The 20,323-nt window shown below is 41.8% G+C and overlaps 1 protein-coding gene across 7 annotated transcripts in view; it reads left to right on the top strand.

Annotated features, from left to right (window-relative positions):
• Positions 1-20,323, top strand: part of shroom3 (shroom family member 3) — a 457,480-nt gene that overhangs the window by 351,155 nt on the left and 86,002 nt on the right. The window contains exon 2 of one of the 7 annotated variants that reach the window (XM_063043476.1): positions 6,822-6,905. The exons of 5 other annotated variants lie outside the window; for them this stretch is intronic. The gene's annotated coding sequence lies outside the window, so the exon portion shown is untranslated. Of the gene's footprint in view, positions 1-6,821; positions 6,957-20,323 lie in introns of all 7 variants that reach the window. One more of the 7 variants, XM_063043478.1, reaches the window with a different exon arrangement.

Genomic DNA, 20,323 nt, shown 5'->3' with positions numbered 1-20,323 from the left:
TTCATCTGTGGTGGAAGTTAAACAACTGTTGGCACTCCCAGACAGTGCCCATCAATGAATGACAAAGAGCTTTGTATTTTGAGTTGAAGTACCTCCCCTCACCATTTTTGCTCTTGAAGTTCCCTCTCCTCCATATCCACTGGGGTCAATGCTGAGTCTAATGACTTCGCTCCCTGTAGACTTCGCAAGAAGTATGGCAGGGACATTGTAACCCGTTGGCTGCTTCAGACATCACACAGCCACCCGGCTCTCCACTATCAGTTGGGTCCCAAACAGCTTACTTATAAGAAAATACAGATTGACGTTTAGATTTAAATAAAGGCGAAGCAAATGTTGGGTAATGTGAGTGTGGTCATTTGGTTCTGAATAGTAAATGGGGAAGATTTCTTTGTTACTACCTTGTCTGTGCAGAGTTAATGCCACGGCTTAGACAGAAATGGGGCAAAATTCTATCACTGTGTCCATGGCGAGGGATAGGAGGAAAGGTACTTGGGATCCCCACTCCCCAGCTGCCTCTTGGTTTTTAACCATTGAACTAGCAGTACCTGAAACCTCTGGAAGCAGATCAGCGAATGATTCATTGTGTTCAGTAGCCAAGAGAGGCAGAATCAAGGGACAAAGATATATTGATTATGATTTGCAAGAATATTTGACAATGTAACAGACTCAAATGCACGTAGACAAAGGTGCACACACAGGCATTGTCTGGTAATCTCATTCTGCTGCAGGAATAAGCTGGGAAAGTTATTATTGATCAAAGATAGTGTTGAAGTCTCTGCCAGTGATGGGTATCATATAGAATGTCACTGGCAACCTTTCAAGTTGATGTTGATTGAGTGTATTACAAAAAATAGGATACTTCAAGTAAGCAACTTCATAGATGGGGGGTGTGAATGGAGATGCTACTGAACCAAGGCAGCTTAAAGAACCTTCTCACAATGGGAATTGTATTTTTTTTGCAAATTGGTTTTTTGTGTTACCTCTTTTGCTGCAAGTAGAATTATTAGGACAACATAGGGTGTTTATGTCTGAAGAAATGAATAGACCTTTTTTGTAAGGGCCAATTGTAGACTTTCAATGATTATTCTCGTGAAGGTCAGGTTTAATTCTCTCTCCATTGGATTGTTGCACTCGAAGGACAGACATATGAACATGACACAGTATAAATATGAAATGTTTGAAGTAGACAAAATAAGTATGTAGGTTTTAATCTGAACCCACACCATGAAGCTGATTCAGGTCATTGTTAACCTGCAGGGTGAAGACCCTGTCAAATGTAAGTTGTGAGTTATGAGCAACTAGAGGCTATATGGTCTTGCTAATAGAGGAAATCTGACAACAACCTATGGAAATTGCATATTTTTAGCTCAAGTGGAAATCCAAGTTGCTGACAATGATTTCTGTTCCTCCACGTTGTGTGCTGCTTTCTGCAACGACTTTGGAGCAAAGCTGTGAAGCAAGGCAGTCTTTAGTACTCCGTGAAACTGCACTTTCATATATTCTCAAGTGTGTCTAACTAAGCTAAAATGATTAATGAATGAACTATTTTGAAAATTATACTTCCTCTGCTTTTGTTGTCATTGAAAATGCATACATTTCAGGTCAGACAGGGCGTGCTTCTCACATTCCTTGCATCCCACTAAACTGCAAAGAAGAATCCTGCACAATGTACACCCCTGTGTGTGCCATTGTAACTCCTTTTGGGTGTCGGCTACCGGTTTAGCTGCAAAGTTCACACCTATGATCTGGTGTGGGAGAAATCTACCTCAGATGTATAAGCAGAATACTGCCTTTTTTCCTAACAGACATTGGTTTAAGAAAACATTTGGTGGTGAAAAAAGAAAACCTAAGAATTACCACTCACGTGGAATGGGCAGGAGAATGGTCGTCGTCAGGAGGCATGGGATCCAAGGGGACATCGCTTTGTGGATCCAGAACTGGGCTTGCCCACAGAAAGCAAAGAGTGGTTGTAGATGGGTCATATTCTGCATGGCGGTCGGTGACCAGTGGTGTGCCTCAGGGATCTGTTCTGCGACCCTTACTCTTCGTGATTTTTATAAGTGACCTGGATGAGGAAATGGAGGGATGGGTTAGTAAGTTTGCTGATGACACAAAGGTTGGGGGTGTTGTGGATAGTGTGGAGGGCTGTCATAAGTTACAGTGGGACATTGATAGGATGCAAAACTGGGCTGAGAAGTGGCAGATGGAGTTCAACCCAGATAAGTGTGAAGTGGTTCATTTTGGTAGGTCAAATATGATGGCAGAATATAATATTAATGGAAAGACTCTTGGCAGTGTGGAGGATCAGAGGGATCTTGAGGTCCAAGTCCATAGGACACTCAAAGCAGTTGCGCAGGTTGACTCTGTGGTTAAGAAAGCATACGGTGTATTGGCCTTCATCAATCGTGGAATTGAATTTAGGAGCCGAGAGGTAATTTTGCAGCTATATAGGATCCTGGTCAGACCCCACTTGGAGTACTGTGCCCAGTTCTGGTCACCTCACTACAGGAAGGATGTGGAAACCATAGAAAGGGTGTAGAGGATATTTATAAGGATGTTGCCTGGATTGGGGAGTATGTCTTATGAGAATAGGTTGTTGAGTGAACTTGACCTTTTCTCCTTGGAGCGATGGAGGATGAGAGTTGACCTGATAGAGTTGTATAAGATAATGAGAGGCATTGATCGTGTGGATTGTCAAAGGCTTTTTCCCAAGGCTAAAATGGTTGCCACAAGAGGACACAGGTTTAAGGTGCCAGGGAGTAGGTACAGAGGAGATGTCAGGGGTAAGTTTTTTTACTCAGAGAGTTGTGAGTGAGTGGAATGGGCTGCCAGCAATGGTGGTGGAGGCGGATACGATAGGGTTTTTTAAGAGACTTTTGGATAGTTACATTTTAAGGCATCCGTTAGTCTTGGGAGACCACGGATCTGCGCCTGGAAAGTCTTCACTCTCCAGGGCGCAGGCCTGGGCAAGATTGTATGAAGACCGGCAGTTGCCCATGCGGCAAGTCTCCCCTCTCCATGACGCCGATGTTGTTCAAGGGAAGGCAAGGGCTGATACAGCTTGGCACCAGTGTCGTTGCAGAGCACTGTGTGGTTAAGTGCCTAGCTCAAGGACACAACATGCTGCCTCGGCTGGGGCGCAAACTCACGACCTTCTGATCACTAGTCCAATGCCTTAACCACTTGGCCACGTTCCCAAATAGTTACATGGAGCTCAGAAAAGTAGCGGGCTATGGGGTAAGTCTAGTAATTGCTAAGGTAGGGACATGTTCGGCACAACTTTGTGGGCCGAAGGGCCTGTATTATGCTGTAGGTTTTCTATGTTTCTATGTTTATGTTTCTGATGCGGACTGTGTGGAATTTGCATACTCACTCTGTGATTGCTTACATTTCTTCCTCTGTCATTCAGTTTCCTCACACACCTCAAAGCCTGCGGGTTAGTGGGCCAGTTGGTACATAGCAATTCTGCAAACCTAGAAAGGTTACGGTTTTTATCATTTTTCAGCCTGTTCTCCAACTCACCCAGCTGTTGTCTCCAGCATGGAACTGAACATCATCCCCTCCCGTCTCTGCTCCTTGTGAATGCTGGAACAAAGGATGTTTCCTTCAGTGTAAAAACTGCAAAGACTCATGCATCACAGTAACAACTGTTACAGAATTTTGCATTACTGGCTGAGATTGGTGAAAGAGATAGGGCAGAGGTATTGAGGCCGTTTGTCCAAGGAGGGAGTAGATTTTGGCGAAGGTGTATGCAAGAAGGGAGTGTAAAAGAGAAAACCAGATCAGCAGGGATCTAATTTTGCACGAAGAATATTATCCCATGACTCTATAGAACAAGGTGCAGGTTTAAGATTGTCATTTTGAATAGGCTGGGTGTGGCAAACCACTATCTAAACGATTAGTCTCAGGCCATGACAACTCACCATATGTGTGAGAATACCAAATCAGATATAAGCCCAACTGTTGTGATAGGATCTAACTTAAAAGAAAATTAATATAGATATGGGAGCATAAAGTGATGAAGAACAGAAACAGGCCCTTCGGGCCATTGAATTTGCACTGCCCAGCCACAGCCTATTTACATGAATCCTGCACTAGTCTCATTTTCACTATCCCCACATTCCCCTTAATTCTCCCCAGTTTCTGCCACACCTACAAATTAGGAGCCATTTACTTTAGCCAATTAACCGACAGTTGGCTTGCACGTGGCATATAAGGGGATATGGGATCACCTGGAGTCAGCACGTAAAACGCGTCAAGTCCACACAGACCGGACCAGAAAACAAGACTTAACCAGTGCTGCTGGAGCTGTGGGATAGCTCTGTCATTGTGCTGCCCCTGTCCTTCTAGTCCAGGGTAGACCTCAGTGAAGGGTTAACATGGTCTCTGCTTCAGACTGTTGTGCGTTGACTCCTGTTGGGGCCATGTGCCTCTGCAAACACTGACCAAAGGCGCCGGGCTCCTGCAGCGGGATGTGAGCTGGGGCCGTCGGAACAGCAGTTACCCGAGTATTCCTGTACACATGGAAGAAACAGAGGATTGAACGTGGTTGATGAGGACACTTGGGCACCTGTGTATTGTACATAGTTTTGTCATTGCAGCTGCAAGTGCTGATTCTTTTATTAATGGAGATAGCAGAGTGAATGTTCAAATCTGGTGGTTCAATACCTGAAGAGTGATGGAAAAGGAGAAATTAATCAGAAGATGGTTATTAAATGTACCTGGCGTGGATTTAAAGAGACTAAAGATTGTGAAAGGACATGGGTATTTCAACTATTTTGTATCAGTCTCCAAAGCAACTGTCGTATCAATTTAAGTACATGGGTACTGTGGGAAAATATTTTCTTTGTGGCTTTGTTTTTTTTTAGTTTATTTTCGAGCTTGATCAGCCATGGGAGAGTAAAAATGCCGCATTGGTTTGGAATCCAAGCCTTAACTTAATTACATTATTGAAAATTTTCAGTTAATCCCTTGATTGACAGGATGAGGTATTTGACCTGTCTGCCGTTTAATGGCCTGTTTTTATCATTGGGCATTTGAGTGGGGTTCTCTTTGAAGTTAACTCCTTTGTCGTAGAATTAAGTCTGGCTGTAACTTTGGTAGTTCTTGGATGTGGGTATATTGTTGCCGCTTACCTTGACCACTTCTGTAGACAGCATAGGCAACAGCTCCTTTTGTTTTTCGAAGAGCACATGTTCTTTGACCTATTCTTCCTTATTTGCAAAGTTTCAAGCATTTCTTTTTCAGATTAAAGTCTTACAACTAAACCATGAAAAAATAATAATAAAACAAAAACTCACCCTAGGCTAAACACACAACATGGCAATGGATTTTCGTGGCTAGTGTAGTTCAGCCCATGGCTGATACTGTGATGGCATTAGCATTGCTGACCTTAAGCCCTATCCTATACAGGTAGCTACAGGTACCCTCACTAAGTTATAGGTTATACTGTAACTACCTGCTCTTCAAAGACTAGTTCGCTTCCCTGTTTAAACTTCACGGTCAGCTTAGCTGCCAATTCCCACTATTTGAGGTGTTTGGGTCCACCCTCCCTACCAAGGAGCAGCTGACAAAGAAGTTTAAACACAGTTCATTTATTTTCAGTAATACAGTTTTAATTCCAAACAACATTATTAAAACACATTTAAAACTCACAGAGGGATTCTATCTTATAAAAGATTTCCAAATTACAAATCATTTCTAAAACACAAAGGATTTCCAAAAAGAACGGGTACAATCCCTATAAGCTAAGAAGACATACCAATGAATTCTTCACAGAAGCTGAAGGCAGAGAAATGGATTCTAGTTCACCCATGTGTTTCTGTTATTCTTCTTGATGTTCCTGGACGATTCCTAAATAGTCTGGACTGCTGTCTACATTTATACCAATTTTTTTTTTGCCACTTGGGTGACTTCATACGCATATGATTTTATTTTTTAGATATCTTTTATAGCTTTTAGACAAATGGTCTAAAAGCTTCTGGAGACAGAGATCCCAGATGCCCACAATTAATACAGTGAATGCTGACTGTGAATATACAGATCATCCAGCTATTAACTGATCAGTTATTTGATATGCTAAATGATAATATTGATCTGGTGTGCAAGCTTCCTTGAACAGTAGTGTAGTGGTTAGCGTGACACTATTGCAGCGCAGGGTGTTGGAGTTCAGAGTTCAATTCCGACATCTTGTGTAAACACGTTGCACATTTGTACGTTCTTCCTGCGTGCGAGTGGGTTTCCTCCAGATGCTCTGGTTTCCTCCCACAGTCCAAAGACGTACTGATTGGTAGGTTATTTAGTCATTATAAATTGTCCCATGATTAGGTTAAGATTAAATTAGTGGGTTTCTGAGCAAGTGCAGCTCGCAGAGCCAGAAGAGCCTACTCTGTGGTGTATCTCTAAATTGTCTAGTTTAAGAAGAGCCTAATTAGATAACCCGCTGTCTTACAATGCTCCTTGTGAGCAATGCACCCAGGTGATCTGCGCCAGGAATTGGTGGCTCTATAGAGAATGCTTGTTTGCAAAGCAGTCCTTTTAACTTTAAACAGACTACTGCTTGCCATTTACATTAAGAAATAAAGTCTGTCTCCTGTTTATGGCAAGAAGCTAAACAAAGAGTATTGGTTGGAAGTTTAACTTATTTACAAAAACAATACTTTGATCTTTAGAAGCGTCAGCTGCTGGTGTTTAGAAAGCTGAGCTTGGCAAAAAAAAGAAAGGCCCCCCTGGTCCAGGACAGTGAATATCCATCACAATACTATGGCACAGCCAACTGAGAATGGACAATTAACTCAATAAACTTCAACACTGTCTTGCAGGCAAGAAATCATCAATCTTTTCAAAATTCATGATGGCACCTACTAACTGCATTTGTGGCCTGAGCCTGTCAACTATTAACCAAGGTATTGCAAACATGACCTAGCAGGTTATAAAGTTACAAGCCAAAGGTTAAGGTAACCAATTTAATGTTGGATCTCCAAGCTAATTATAGTGTTAACGTTCAACCTTTGTGACATTTTCCAAAGGTTTTGGAATTTTTATTGCTCCTGATCATGATCACCTTTTTGACTTAATAGAACAAAAAGAAAGGTAAAGATTATTCTGACAACATTGTCCCTTCTGTGGGTTGCCTAGTCTTTTGAATTGTCAATTTAGATTTAAGTGCTGTAAATACAAGGAGGTTGTTCATCAATTTCAGTAGTCCCTTTGTTAAAAAGGTCAAACCAAGTTACTTGCTGAACGGTTTTTTTTGGAAACTATTGTGTTGAATTTCTGAAAAAAATAGCTTTATGTATTATTAATGAAATGTCTGAAATTTCAATATTTCAGATATATGTTTTAGCCAAAGTTTCATTGTGGGACTCTGGAATTAAATCTACTGATGATTTGGCAGGTATAATGCACACCACTGTTTCAAGCATTCTCATTACAAATTTTTTGGCATAACCTTTTAGTCTGGCATAGAAAATGTGGGACTGGTGTAAATGGGCACTTGATGGTCAGTGTGGACTCTGTGCCCCATGGGCCAGAAAGCCTATTTCTATACTGTAGCTCTCTGACTCCATCTGAATTAAACAATCCATAGTGGCTCACCAACATGTAAAAAAAATTGAATTACCAGACAATGAACTTTAAATGAAAAATACTTCCCAAAATAGTGAGTTGGAACGCTGTGGTTAGCACAACGCCTTACGGTATCAGTGACCCGGGTTCAATTCCCGTCACTGCCTGTCAGGAGTTTGTACATTCTCCCTGTGACCGCATGGGTTTCTCCTGGTTCTCTGGTTTCCTCTCACAGCTGAAAGATGTACCAGTTGGTAGGTTAATTGGTCATTATAAATTGTCCCATGATTAGGTTAGGGTTAAACTGGGGGATTGCTGGCCAGTGTGGCTCGAAAGGCTGGAAGGGCCTGTCTCAGTAACTGCAGTTTTAAAAAACTTACAGGAGGCCCTGTGTAACCATAACTAAAATACTAGCATCAACAAGATTGAGATTGACAAGGCAAGGACAACCAGTTGTTCAGCACCAGCCACCTGCGTTTGACGAGTTTCCCTCTCGCTGCTGTCAGAGGAAAGTGAAGGTTCAATCACCTCAACGTGGCTCATGGCTGTAGGACTCTCTCCTTAGAGAGCTCTGCCGTTTGATGTTTCATGTCCTCAGCGCAGTACGTACTCCGCGGTTGTAGACTCGTTTTTGGAGAATTCTGCGGGTTCATGTTCCATGTGTTTCTGGTTACTCTTTTACTGATTTGCACCGTTTGATTGAGCTGCTTCAGCACGGACCTGGCTCGGTGGCTGAGACCTGCTGCAGGTATCGACACAGCGCTAAAGTGAACCGGCTCTGTGGCTGTGGCTGCTGGAGCATTTCGGGGACTGGCAGTTTGATGTTTAATATCCTGTGTGTTATTTGCTCGCTTTTTGTTGTTTGCGTGATTTGTTCTTTCTTTTCATGCATTGGGTGCTTAATAAGTCCACAGGATATAAAAGCAGAATTAGGCCATTTGGCCCATCGAGTCTGCTTTGCCATTTCGTCACGGCTGATCCATTTTTCCTCTCAGCCCCAATCTCCTCCGGTCCTTTGATACTGTGATGATAAATGTACTTTGAAAGTGCTGCCATTCTTCTCCTCAGTAGACGAGGCCACACGTTAGGCTGGGAATGTTATATATTACAGTGCTGTTATGAGGGAGGTGGGTGGATCTGTTGACACATATCAGTCAAACTGTTATGACCTGGAAGCTGTTATGTTTGTAAGTCTTATTGAGTTCGATGGAAACTTGGCTACACAATCGTGGGTGTACTGTGAGTACAGCAGGGGGCTGAGTACACAGCCTTGTGGGGCACCGGTGCTCAGACTGATTGTAGAGGAGAGCTTGCCCCTATTTTTACAGCCTGGATCCTGTCTGAATGACAATATTTGTTGAACATTAAGCTGTTACAGCCCGTAGTTGTGATTATCATCAAGGACCCCCACCATTCAGGCCATACTCTCTTCTCGCTGCTGCCATCGGGCCGGTGGTACAGGAACCTTGGATCCCAACCACCAGGTTCAAGAACAGTTATTACCCTTCAACCATCAGTTTCCTGAACCAGTGTGGATAACTTTACTCACCTTAACTTTGAACTGATTCCATAACCCACAGACTCACTTTGCCTGGCTCTGCAACTCAGTTCTTAGTATTAATTATTTATTTGTTTGTATTTATTGTTTGCCCAGTTTGTCTTTGTTTACACATTGGTTGGTTGTCATTCATTGTTTATGTATGGTTTTCATAAATTCTATTATATTTCTTTATTTTCATGTAAATGCAAGAAAATGTATCACAAGATATTATAATAATAGGCACCCATTAGTCTCATGAGACCATGGTTTTGCGCCTTAGAAGGTTTCCAGGGTGCAGGCCTGGGCAAGGTTGTATGGAAGACCGGCAGTTGCCCATGCTGCAAGTCTCCCCTCTCCATGCCACTGATGTTGTCCGAGGGAAGGGCACTAGGGCCAATACAGCTTGGCACCGGTGTCGTCACAGAGCAATGTGTGGTTAAGTGCCTTGCTCAAGGACACAACACGCTGCCTCAGCCAAGGCTTGAACTAGCGACCTTCAGATCACTAGACGAATGCCTTAACCACTTGGCCACACGCCAACACTCAAGGTGTTATATGCTGACATATACACACCTTGATAATAACTTTGACTTTGATCGTATTATTTAACTTCATTTAATCAATTGATCATGATCTTCAGTTAAAATCTTAATTGTTCGATTGTTTCTTGATTCTGAGTTGTTAGTGAAATATTTCAAGCTCTCAAAACATTGCAATAACTCTTGTAATATTATCAGTATAACATGAAGTAATTTCAAACAATTTAGTTTAAATGGTATGCTTTGTACTGAAGTGTACTTTTCTATTAAGGAAATAACAATGACAGGAAATCTATGGGAGGAATGTGTGCACTATTCATGGTTGGCAGTTTGAATTGTTTCATAATGCTTTTGGCATGGATTTATGAATGCCAGTGTGTTTGTATTTAATTAAGTTGTCTGTATCTGTTTAGAGCACCTTGATGTCCAATTGTGATGATGTCTTCACAGTTCATAGAGTAATTTGGAGAAAATCCAGAAGACTTCGAGCATTAGTAGGAACTAGCCATGGAAAATGTTTTCATGCTATGTTGGTTTTCATTTAAGTAAGATATTAGTGTAACTTAAACTGGCTGTCGGTTAGGTTGGTTGTGAGATTCTCACATTTTACTGTCAGCCCACTTGCTATTATATAATTAATAATTGTCAACTGACCAAATTTACATATTTGTTAATTGTGATAATGAAGGCGTATTAGATGTTTTCATTTATAATTTTAACAACTTGGGGCTGGGGGGGCGGGGGGTTGATGAAAGCATCAATGAGATGAATATCAAATCAGAATCAGGTTTATTATCACCGGCATGTGACGTGAGATTTGTTAACTTAGCCGGTTATCAGATACTTACCAGGTACTCTGTTGGGACCTTCCGCCTTGCGAGGGTTCGCCCTCTTTAAAGACAGCCTAACATCAGCCTCTGAGACAGAGATCACAGGGTCACCGGGTGCAGCAGGGATCTTCACAGCTGTAGTTATATTCTCCCTTTCAAAGCGTGCATAGAAGGCGTTGAGTTCATCTGGTAGTAAAGCATCGCTGCCATTCATGCTATTGGGTTTCACTTTGTAGGAAGTAATGTCCTGCAAACCCTGTCAGAGTTGCTGTGCATCCAATGTCACTTCCAACCTTGTTTGAAGTTGTTTCCTCACCCTTGAAATAGCCCTCTGCAAATCATACCTGGTTTTCTGGTACAGGCCTGGGTTGCCAGACTTGAATGCCACAGATCTAACCTTCAGCACTCGATGTACCTCCTGGTTCATCCACGGCTTTTGGTTTGGGAATGTACAGTAAGTCTTTGTGGGCACACACTCATCCACACAGGTTTTAATGATGTCGGTAATTACTGCAGCATACTCATCCAGGTTCGAAGATGAATTGTTGAATACAGTCCAGTCCACTGATTCAAAGCAGTCCTGTAGGCGCTCCTGTGCTTCCCTTGTCCATACTTTCTTGGTCCTCACTACTGGTGCTGCAGTCTTCAGTCTCTGCCTATACTCAGGGAGTAAAGGTACAGCCAGGTGATCAGACTTCCCGAAGTGAGGGCGTAGAATAGCACAATAGGTATTCATGATGGTAGTGTAGCAGTGGTCCAGTGTCTTGTTTCCTCTGGTATTACAAGTGATCTGTTGATGGTAGTTGCTTAGTGACTTTTTCAGACTGGCCCGGTTGAAATCTCTGAAAACGATGGTGAAGGCGTTAGGGTGTTCTGTTTCGTGCATGCTGATCCCATTGCTCAGATCATCTAAAGCCTGCTTGACATTGGCCTGTGGTGGAATGTAAACTGCTACCAAAATGACCCCGGAGAACTCCTGTGGTAGGTAGAAAATTCTGACTGTAACACTGTATCTCTGAACCGTTGTTCTTTTCTGCACAGTGCTGGTGCTGGTAGTTTGGGCGCTCTGCCAGGAGGTGTGAAAGATGTTCACCCGCACTCCAGCACTTCCATGTTGTGATGAATGGAGATGTGATTAGTAATTCAGAAATTAACCTTTGATCATTTCTTCTTAATGTTAATTTATAAAGCTTAAAGCAGGGCTGGCTGGTGGTGTAGTGGGCGACTTCAACGCAGGCGGTCTTGAGTTCAAACCCAGCTGGGCCCCTACCTGAGCAGCAGCAGTATCTACTTCCATATCTTGCCGTGAAAACCCTATGGTCCATATGGTCCATGAGGTCACGAGGAGTCGGACTTGACTTAGCGACTGAACAACAGCAAAGGCGTGGCAGGAGATGTCGGATGCAGAATCGATGGCTTTGTGGCCAGGTTTGCAGATGATACAAACATAGGTGGAGGGTCAGGTAGTGTTGAGGAAGCAGGGAGTCTGCAGAGGGACTTACACTGATTGGGAGAGTGGGCAAAGAAGTGGTAGATGGAATACAGTGTTGGGAATTGTGTGGTCATGCACAAGGATTGTAGAAGGAGTAAAGGCATAGAATATTTTCTGAACAGGGAGCAAATTCCTAAAATCAGAAGTGCAAAGACTTGGAAGTCCTCATGCAGGTTGAGTTGGTGGTAAGGAAGGCAAATGCCATGATGTAATGCTGAGGCCTTATAAGGCATTGGTCAGATCACACTTGGAGTATTGTGAGCAGTTTTGGGTCCCTTATCTAAGAAAGGATATATTGGCATTGGAAAGACTCCTGAGGACATTTGCAAGAATGATGCCAGGAATGAAAGAGCTAATGTATGAGGCATGTTTGATGGCTCTGGGCCAGTACTAGCTGGAGTTTAGAAGAATGAGGGGGCGGTCTCATTGAAACCTATCAAATGTTGAAAGGCCTGATAGAGTGAACATCGAGTGGATGCCTCCTACAGTGGGGGAACTCTAGGACCAGAGGACACAGTCTCAGAATGCAAGGATATCCCTTTAGAACAGAGATGAGAAAGAATTTCTTTTGCCAGAGAGTGGGTGAAATTCATTGCTTGGATGGCTGTGGTGGCCAAGTCATTGGGTATATTTAAAACGAAGGTTGATAAGTTCTTGATTAGTCGGGGCATCAAAGGATATGGGGAGTGGGGCTGAAGAATGGGGTTGAAAGGGAAATTAAATCGGCCATGAAGAATAGCAGTGCAGACCTGGTGGGCTGAATGGGCAGATTCAGCTCCTAGGTTTTATGGTCTTATGGTTTTATGGAGATGGCTATGGACATAGGATCTCATTCACCTTAGTCAGTGCCTCATTTTGAACCACTGTAGTGATGTACATTTACTGGCTGTGACTTCACAGCATTGGGTCAAGATCTTGACACTGTATACACGGTTTGATGAGTCTATCCAGACACATTGGTTGGACATACTGACTGTTCAAATCTGTCGTCCCCTTGCTCTGAATTTCTGTTCCTTACACGTATCCTGTCCTCACCTCCCCCATCCCACCCTCACCATCCCATGTCTGAAACTCCCTTTCCCCTCTTGCTGCCAAGCAGTAAACTCATTTAATAAAAATTAGTTGACAGCAGAGGGAAGGAGATGATCCCAACATATGGCATACATACACGTCTTTACTGGAAGTAGAAGGAATGGTTTCAGGCTTTGCGATGTACAAAAAGATAATGCCAGCAATCACTCCCAGTAGCTTCAGCTCTCCAGTAGATCCAATTAACATTTGGGCAAAGTTTCATAACCAAAGAACTTTTCCTGGGCTATCATTAGGAAGCAAATGAATGGGAATTCAATTCCAAGGCGTGTTCTATATGGTAACCATAACATTAACTAAGTAATCTATTGCAACCCTGGTGGGTTCTACTATGGTGTGCATTAGTGCTAAAAACCACGTCTTATAATTATTTGTGACTTCCTGGGTAAGACTAGGATCCCCATCAAATTTAAGGGATACTGTATTGCGTAGAGGTCAGTCATGTTGGCTTGTTTTGCAGTCAGACCAAGTCTGGTTGATGTAATGGCAAAAGCTGTGAAGAGAAACTGTTGAGTTTCATCATCATTTGCAGAGTTGTTCAGAGGGAGGGGATTCAACGATCATTCACCAACTCAGATCTCAACCATGCATGCCTTTAACATTTTCTTTCAAAGAGAACAAGGAGTGTAGAGTATTACTGCTTTATAGACCAGGTAAAAATAAATAGTGTAAATCCTCATTTTTGGATTTTCTTTTGAAATGCAAATGTTAGTAGGAACCTTGAAGTTTTCAGTTCTTTGAAAGGTAATTAATATTACTGACCTGTATCAGTACCTTCTAATTACAATACAAAGTGATCATCTTGGCACAGACTGAGTGCAAAAGCAATAAAACAAGTATTATTGAGAGTGCAGTTTTGTTGTTTACTTGTTGAAAAATAAGGAGTTACACAGCTGATGTCAGTCTTTATTCCCATCAGTCTGGTGTGCCAGCTGATTCTCTCATGCCTTTTATGCTTGACGAGAGATGCCAGTGCTCGTGAATAAGTTATCTTGTCGGCAGATTAAAAAGTGTAGGGAATTTATACATGGTCAGACGGTGCTAGCTTGTACAACGTGTAAAGGTAACATGGTGTATTTTCTTTCTTCAGTAGCTATCCTATGGCTTTTCTAACTGATACTAACTTTTAAGCTACCTAATTTGGCTTAAATATTTAAAATTTTTACCCTCAAATTTCCATCTTTATTGAAGAGCATTTCAGATCATTCGAAGCGAGGAATGTCAATCTTGAACAGTGTCTGATACCCCAGTGTCGTGTAGACAACGTACAGTTTCATTGAATTGAAAAGCCTATATCAATGTATTACTCAACACCACTTCGAACTTTTCCATCCATTACCTTCGTACAAATTAATGAATCCTCAAAGGATCAAACTTAGGATTCCTCAGACCCGAGTGGCAATTTTCGCAAACACTTATTTACACGGGTGTTTTGCTTAGCACTTGAGAGCATGTTCTGTGGAACGAGAATACTCTTGGAATCAGTGCTAACTGGGGTCAGTATCATACATATAAAGAGCTGTGTTACTGATAGTGCTGATGTGCAGGAGCCTAGTGGGGCCACCTACCCTCTCCATTGCTGTGATAGGAACTCTCCTCTTTCCATTGCTGTGGTGGAGACCCTTCCCTCCTTTCCCTGTGGTTGTGGTGGTGAACCCTTCCTTCCCCGTGGCTGGCTGATGTGGTGGGCACAGGTTATTGTCCACCGCATGTTAACAGCCAGCCAGATAGAAACATAGAAAACAGGTCCTTCGGCCCAAATGCTGTGCCATACACGAACTTTAGAAATTACCTAGGGTTACCCAAAGCCCTCTATTTTTCTAAGCTCCATGTACCTATCCAGGAGCCTCTTAAAAGACCCTATTGTATCCGCCTCCATCATAATCGCTGGTAGCCCATTCCACGCACTCACCACTCCCTGCGTAAAAAAAAAACTCACCCCTGACATCTCCTACTGTACCTGCATCCAAGCACCTTAAAACTGTGTCCTCTCGTGCTAGCCATTTCAGCCCTGGGAAGAAGCCTCTGACTATCCACATGATCAATGCCTCTCATCATCTTATACTCCTCTATCAAGTCACCTCTCATCCTCCGTCACTCCAAGGAGAAAAGGCCGAGTTTACTTAACCTATTCTCATAAGGCATGCTCCCCAATCCAGGCAACATCCTTGTAAATCTCCTCTGAACTCTTCCTATGGTTTCCACATCCTTCCTGTAGTGAGGCGACCAGAACTGAGCACAGTACTCCAAGTGGGGTTTGACCAGGGTTCTATATAGCTGTAACATTACCTCTCAGCTCTATTCAATTATTTGAATTTAAGTCCTCCAGATAACATTGCAGAATTCAATTTCAGGTATTTAAGTTAATGGCCCAGAATTCTGGCTGCTAGTCCAGTAAGTTAGCTACCGAACTGCCATACCCACAGTGCACTGTTGTACCAGTCTCACCTTTTCAGATGCATCAGAGATATAGTTGTGTTCATGATTGTCTTTCCTAGTTCGTCTTAGACTGCTATCTCCCTTTCTGGTGCTATTCTCAAAATATAGGTCTTCAACTATGCCTTTAATTATCTCTTTCATTGCTTCCACAACGGTTTGCCTATCTGTTTTCTCAGGGACGCTTCTCAGTGTTAAAAGTGTGATTTCAATGCATGATTTTTATTGTATTTGTGTTTTTAAATGAAGTTTACCGAGTTAGAATAACACTATATCTATTAGTAATAGCAGTGTAATGCCTGTGGCAATTTTAATCAGTAACTCTGGAATCAATTATCGCCTCGCCCATCCTCTGCAATTTGTCTCTAAGGTGCAGAATTAGATTGTTATGCCAGTTATCTATTTGCTTTCCACATCCACATTGAAATTATCCGACTTGTTTAGATGCCAGTAATCGCATTTTCATCTCTGTAAAGTTTAGTTTCACAGGGTGTGGATGGCAATTGCTGGATGTCTCAAGCATTTATGTTTATTCTGGATGAATTTTCCCAGGAACAGTTGATATCAAAAATGCTCGGAGCAAATAAGTAATGTTATTTTTGAAGTCAAGGCAGACAAGGCAGGGAGGCATTGTTACTAAATTTTGAAGATTGTCGGGATTTCTTAAAATGGGCTGAGAACAAATTCTTCATAGTCTGTGAAATTGAGATGATCATGGGAACCTGGATTTATTACAGACTTGTATTGCTAATTGGTAATCTACTATAAGTTTAAAGCTGAAGTTTTTTGTCTGATTAGTGTTATTTATGATAGAACCTAATAGTTTCCTGTGACCTTGGTGGAGCTATATGTGCCACTCCTGAGCCTGCCCAACACTGTTGTGCCTGTTATTACTTCTGTTCCCAAGCAGAGTAGAAACCAGTCTCTGAGGGGGAGTGATGCAACCTTTGGCAATGAATGTGGAATGGTGTAAAATCAAGACTACGGTGGAATCAAGTAATAACAGTCTCGCTTTATTATCAAAGGGTTTGGATCTCAAAAAAAGAGATTGTGTGGAATTAGCCTCCTTGAAATAGGAAGCTATGCATTAATATGGCTTTAGTTAACTTTTATCTGATTTGTTGTGATGGAACTCTTTGATCTGGTATCTGTTGATAAAATGACAAGTAAAATCTGTAATAAACAGACATTTATTATTCAATGCTGCTAAATCTGGAAGCGTACAATGTGCTAAATTTATAAAATTAATTATTTTAGATTAGGGGTTAAAATGATAAAGATTTTGCATTTGTAAACCTGTTTCTACTTTCTCAAGTATTCACTGACTCTGTGTGTTAAGTTATGTTTAAACTTTGAGACCAACGCACCCTCTGAAAGACAGAGTCACAAGAAATAATTTGGACCATTATTGATCAGCACATTGAGTTCAATTTGTATGTCTTCCCTGATGTCCTGGCTGAGATCAACCATACAGACGTGGACTAAACATGAACCTGTTGTTCACATGATTTCAGTTGCAGTATCCTCACCTATTAACTCCTTTAACATAGAACATAGAATAGTACAGCACAGTACAGGCCCTTCGGCCCACATTGTTGTGCTGACCCTCAAACCCTGCCTCCCATATAACCCCTCCCCACCTTAAATTCCTCCATATACCTGTCTAGTAGTCTCTTAAATTGCACTAGTGTATCTGCCTCCACCAGTGACTCAGGCAGTGCATTCCACGCACCAATCATTCTCTGAGTAAAAAAACCTTCCTCTAATATCCCCTTGAACTTCCCACCCCTTACCTTAAAGCCATACCCTCTTGTATTGAGCAGTGGTGCCCTGGGGAAGAAGCGCTGGCTATCCACTCTATCTATTCCTCTTAATATCTTGTATACCTCTATCATGTCTCCTCTCATCCTCCTTCTCTCCAAAGAGTAAAGCCCTAGCTCCCTTAATCTCTGATCATAATCCATACTCTAAACCAGGCAGCATCCTGGTAAATCTCCTCTGTACCCTTTCCAATGCTTCCACATCCTTCCTATAGTGAGGCGACCAGAACTGGACATAATACTCCAAGTGTGGCCTAACCAGAGTTTTATAGAGCTGCATCATTACATCGCAGGAGCCTGAAAGAAATATATGAATTCCCAAGCTCTACAGAAATATAGTGATAGTTACAACATTAACAAGATTATAGCCTATCACTACAATTGTGTGTAACTGGTACAATAAAACATATAATACTTAATTTAATAATACGACAAAGTATTGCACAGTTGCACTCACTAATTATCATAAAACATAATTATCAAGCAAGTAAAGTAACGTTTTTTGCTTAGAAGCCATAGGGTTGTTAGTGAGAAAAATTTAGTTTTGTATTCGTGAGTAATCCATGGACAACCACAGATGTAGCCTTACTAACATGACTGAGTCAGAGAAGATAGCAGGGTCTGCAGTGCTGAGCAGTGTTTGGATAGATTCTTTCTCTTCTCCTTCAGAAACTATGGGAGACTGACAGATTAGGTAAAAGTGGCTAAAATTATTGAACAGGTCACAAACTGAACTCTTTTTCCGGAAGGGGAAAATTGAGGTTTTCAAAATTATGAAGGGATTTTGTAAGGCGAGTATGGAGAAACTTCTGTGAGAGTTCAGAACAGTGAAATCGATATATATGACAGCTGCTAACAGTTGTGAAGTGTTTAGCAGGAATCTCCTTCCACAGAGAAATGGTGAATCTGGAAATTACTGTATGGTAGAGCAGATCAGCTTTGGGATTGTAGAGGGTGAAAAGAGGAGGATGCAATCTTGAGAGATGGAGGCTCATATGCTGTGTAAACACTGAGATAGACCATCTGCACATGTCACTTATTGCTGTGTTGTGGGTTTGTACAATACTGTGAAACGTGGCTGAGCGTGCTGATGGATTACAGAATGCTAATTTCCCTGAATCAGAACTTTCATGATTTTCCCATCAACCAACTGTAATAGGATGTTCATTCTCAACATATAACCTGGTCAGTAATCTCAGTCTATGATGACAGATATTTTAACATGCACAGTAGCCACAGACTTTTCACACAACCAAACAGCTAGAATCAACAATTTAAGAAAAAACACAAGTTTTGTTGGAACTGTGGAGAATGAATACAACGAATGTTGATTCTTGTGAAAGGCTCGTTGCTTTATTTTGCTGCTCTGAAATCTTCTAGTCTGCAGAAGGTGTGATAAAGTGCCCTTTTCCAGGGTGTATTCAATACTTTGTGTGAATTTGTGATACGGCACTTCACTTTCATGTAACTGTATATCTAACTGATCACTTTCAACTTTGTATCAGATTTTAAATCCTTCCTTTCTGATTTAATTTGCTCTCCGCAGTTTCATTGTTGTCACTTTACTTGGGAGTACAGGAAATGGTGTGGAGTCTACTAACATGAGTCAAAAAGACTTGAACACCACATTTAACCCAATAAAGAGCAGTGATACATTTGGATAGGAAGGGCAAAAAGGGTGTAAGACTGAGAATGATGCAAGATCAGAGAGATTTAAGAAGAACTCACCTGATTTACTACACGCCCTTGAGCATACGAGGCCTTTAACTCAGGATATTAGGATGAGAAGAAATCTTATTAAAATGTATAAGATCCTGAGGGAACTGGACAGAATCAAAGCTCCAGTGGAACTAGCTGAATGTAAGTAGAGGCCCTGTGCTGGAGATACTGGTCTTAGAGAGGCCACAGACGTTGGAAAGCCAAGTCTTCGGGCATTGGAGATATTGGCAAAGATGACATTGGTAACATCTCCAGTGCTTTGACATGTACTGTATAATCCAGTGCTCAGAAGCAAAAAAAAAGAGGGCCTAGTGAGATACTGCCAAAACTGTGAAAAATCCTCCAAATCCTTTGTATTAGTCACAAATCAACATCAATTCCTCTCCCAGGCAAACTTTCCCAACAGCAAGTTTTATGCCAGTTTGAATTTTGATCTTCAGGCATCCTTTTCCTTAGTCGTCCATTGACTGTGCTGGTGCACTGAAGGTGATGGAGAGTTTCATCACTGATGGTTCACTGGCAGGTCACTCCCAAGATAGAGAAGTCATCTATGATTTCAAAGATTTCACAGTGAACTTTTCAGAGAATATTGAAGTATTGACGAGCCAGGTTGGTAATGAAGGAAGAAATAATGGCAAAATAATCTGTTTTAGGAACAAAGATTGGCAATAACAATGCGTTGTTCTTCAGAATTTTGTTAGTTTATCCACCTGAAGGAGAATGTGACTTAGCATGCGGCATGTAATTTAGCATTGAGGCCCTGGTTTAACTTACTGCAAAAATGCAGCACTCTCTTAGCACCACGCCGGAATATCCACCAAGACTTTCATGTACAAGTTTAAGAAATGGAATATATATCTGGGCCTTCAAGCATGGGCACTACCCACTCAGCCACAGCTGTCATAAACAGGTGTCAGGGGGCAGAAAGATACCATTGCTGGAGAGAGGGTTTTGGGAAACTGTAAGGTCTGAAGGTAGGTAAGTCACCTGGACCAGATGGTGTACACCACAGGGTTCTGAAAGAGGTGACTGAAGAGATCATGGAGGCATTAATAATGATCTTTCAAGGATCACTAGATTCTGGAATGGTTCTGGAAGACTGGAAAATTGTAAGTGTCACTCCACTCTTCAAGAAGATAGAGAGGCAGAAGAAAGGAAACTATAGGCCAGTTTGTCTGACCTCAGTGATGTTGCAGTCGATTATTAAAGATAAGGGCTCAGGGTACTTGAAGGCACTGTCAGCTTGGTTTCCTCAAAGGAAAATCTTGCCTAGCAAACTGTTGGAATTCTTT

This window comes from Mobula hypostoma, chromosome 3 (assembly GCF_963921235.1).
Source record: "Mobula hypostoma chromosome 3, sMobHyp1.1, whole genome shotgun sequence".
NCBI lineage: Eukaryota > Metazoa > Chordata > Chondrichthyes > Myliobatiformes > Myliobatidae > Mobula > Mobula hypostoma.
Note: the sequence above shows the minus strand (reverse complement) of the source record. Positions and strands in the feature narration are given on the sequence as shown.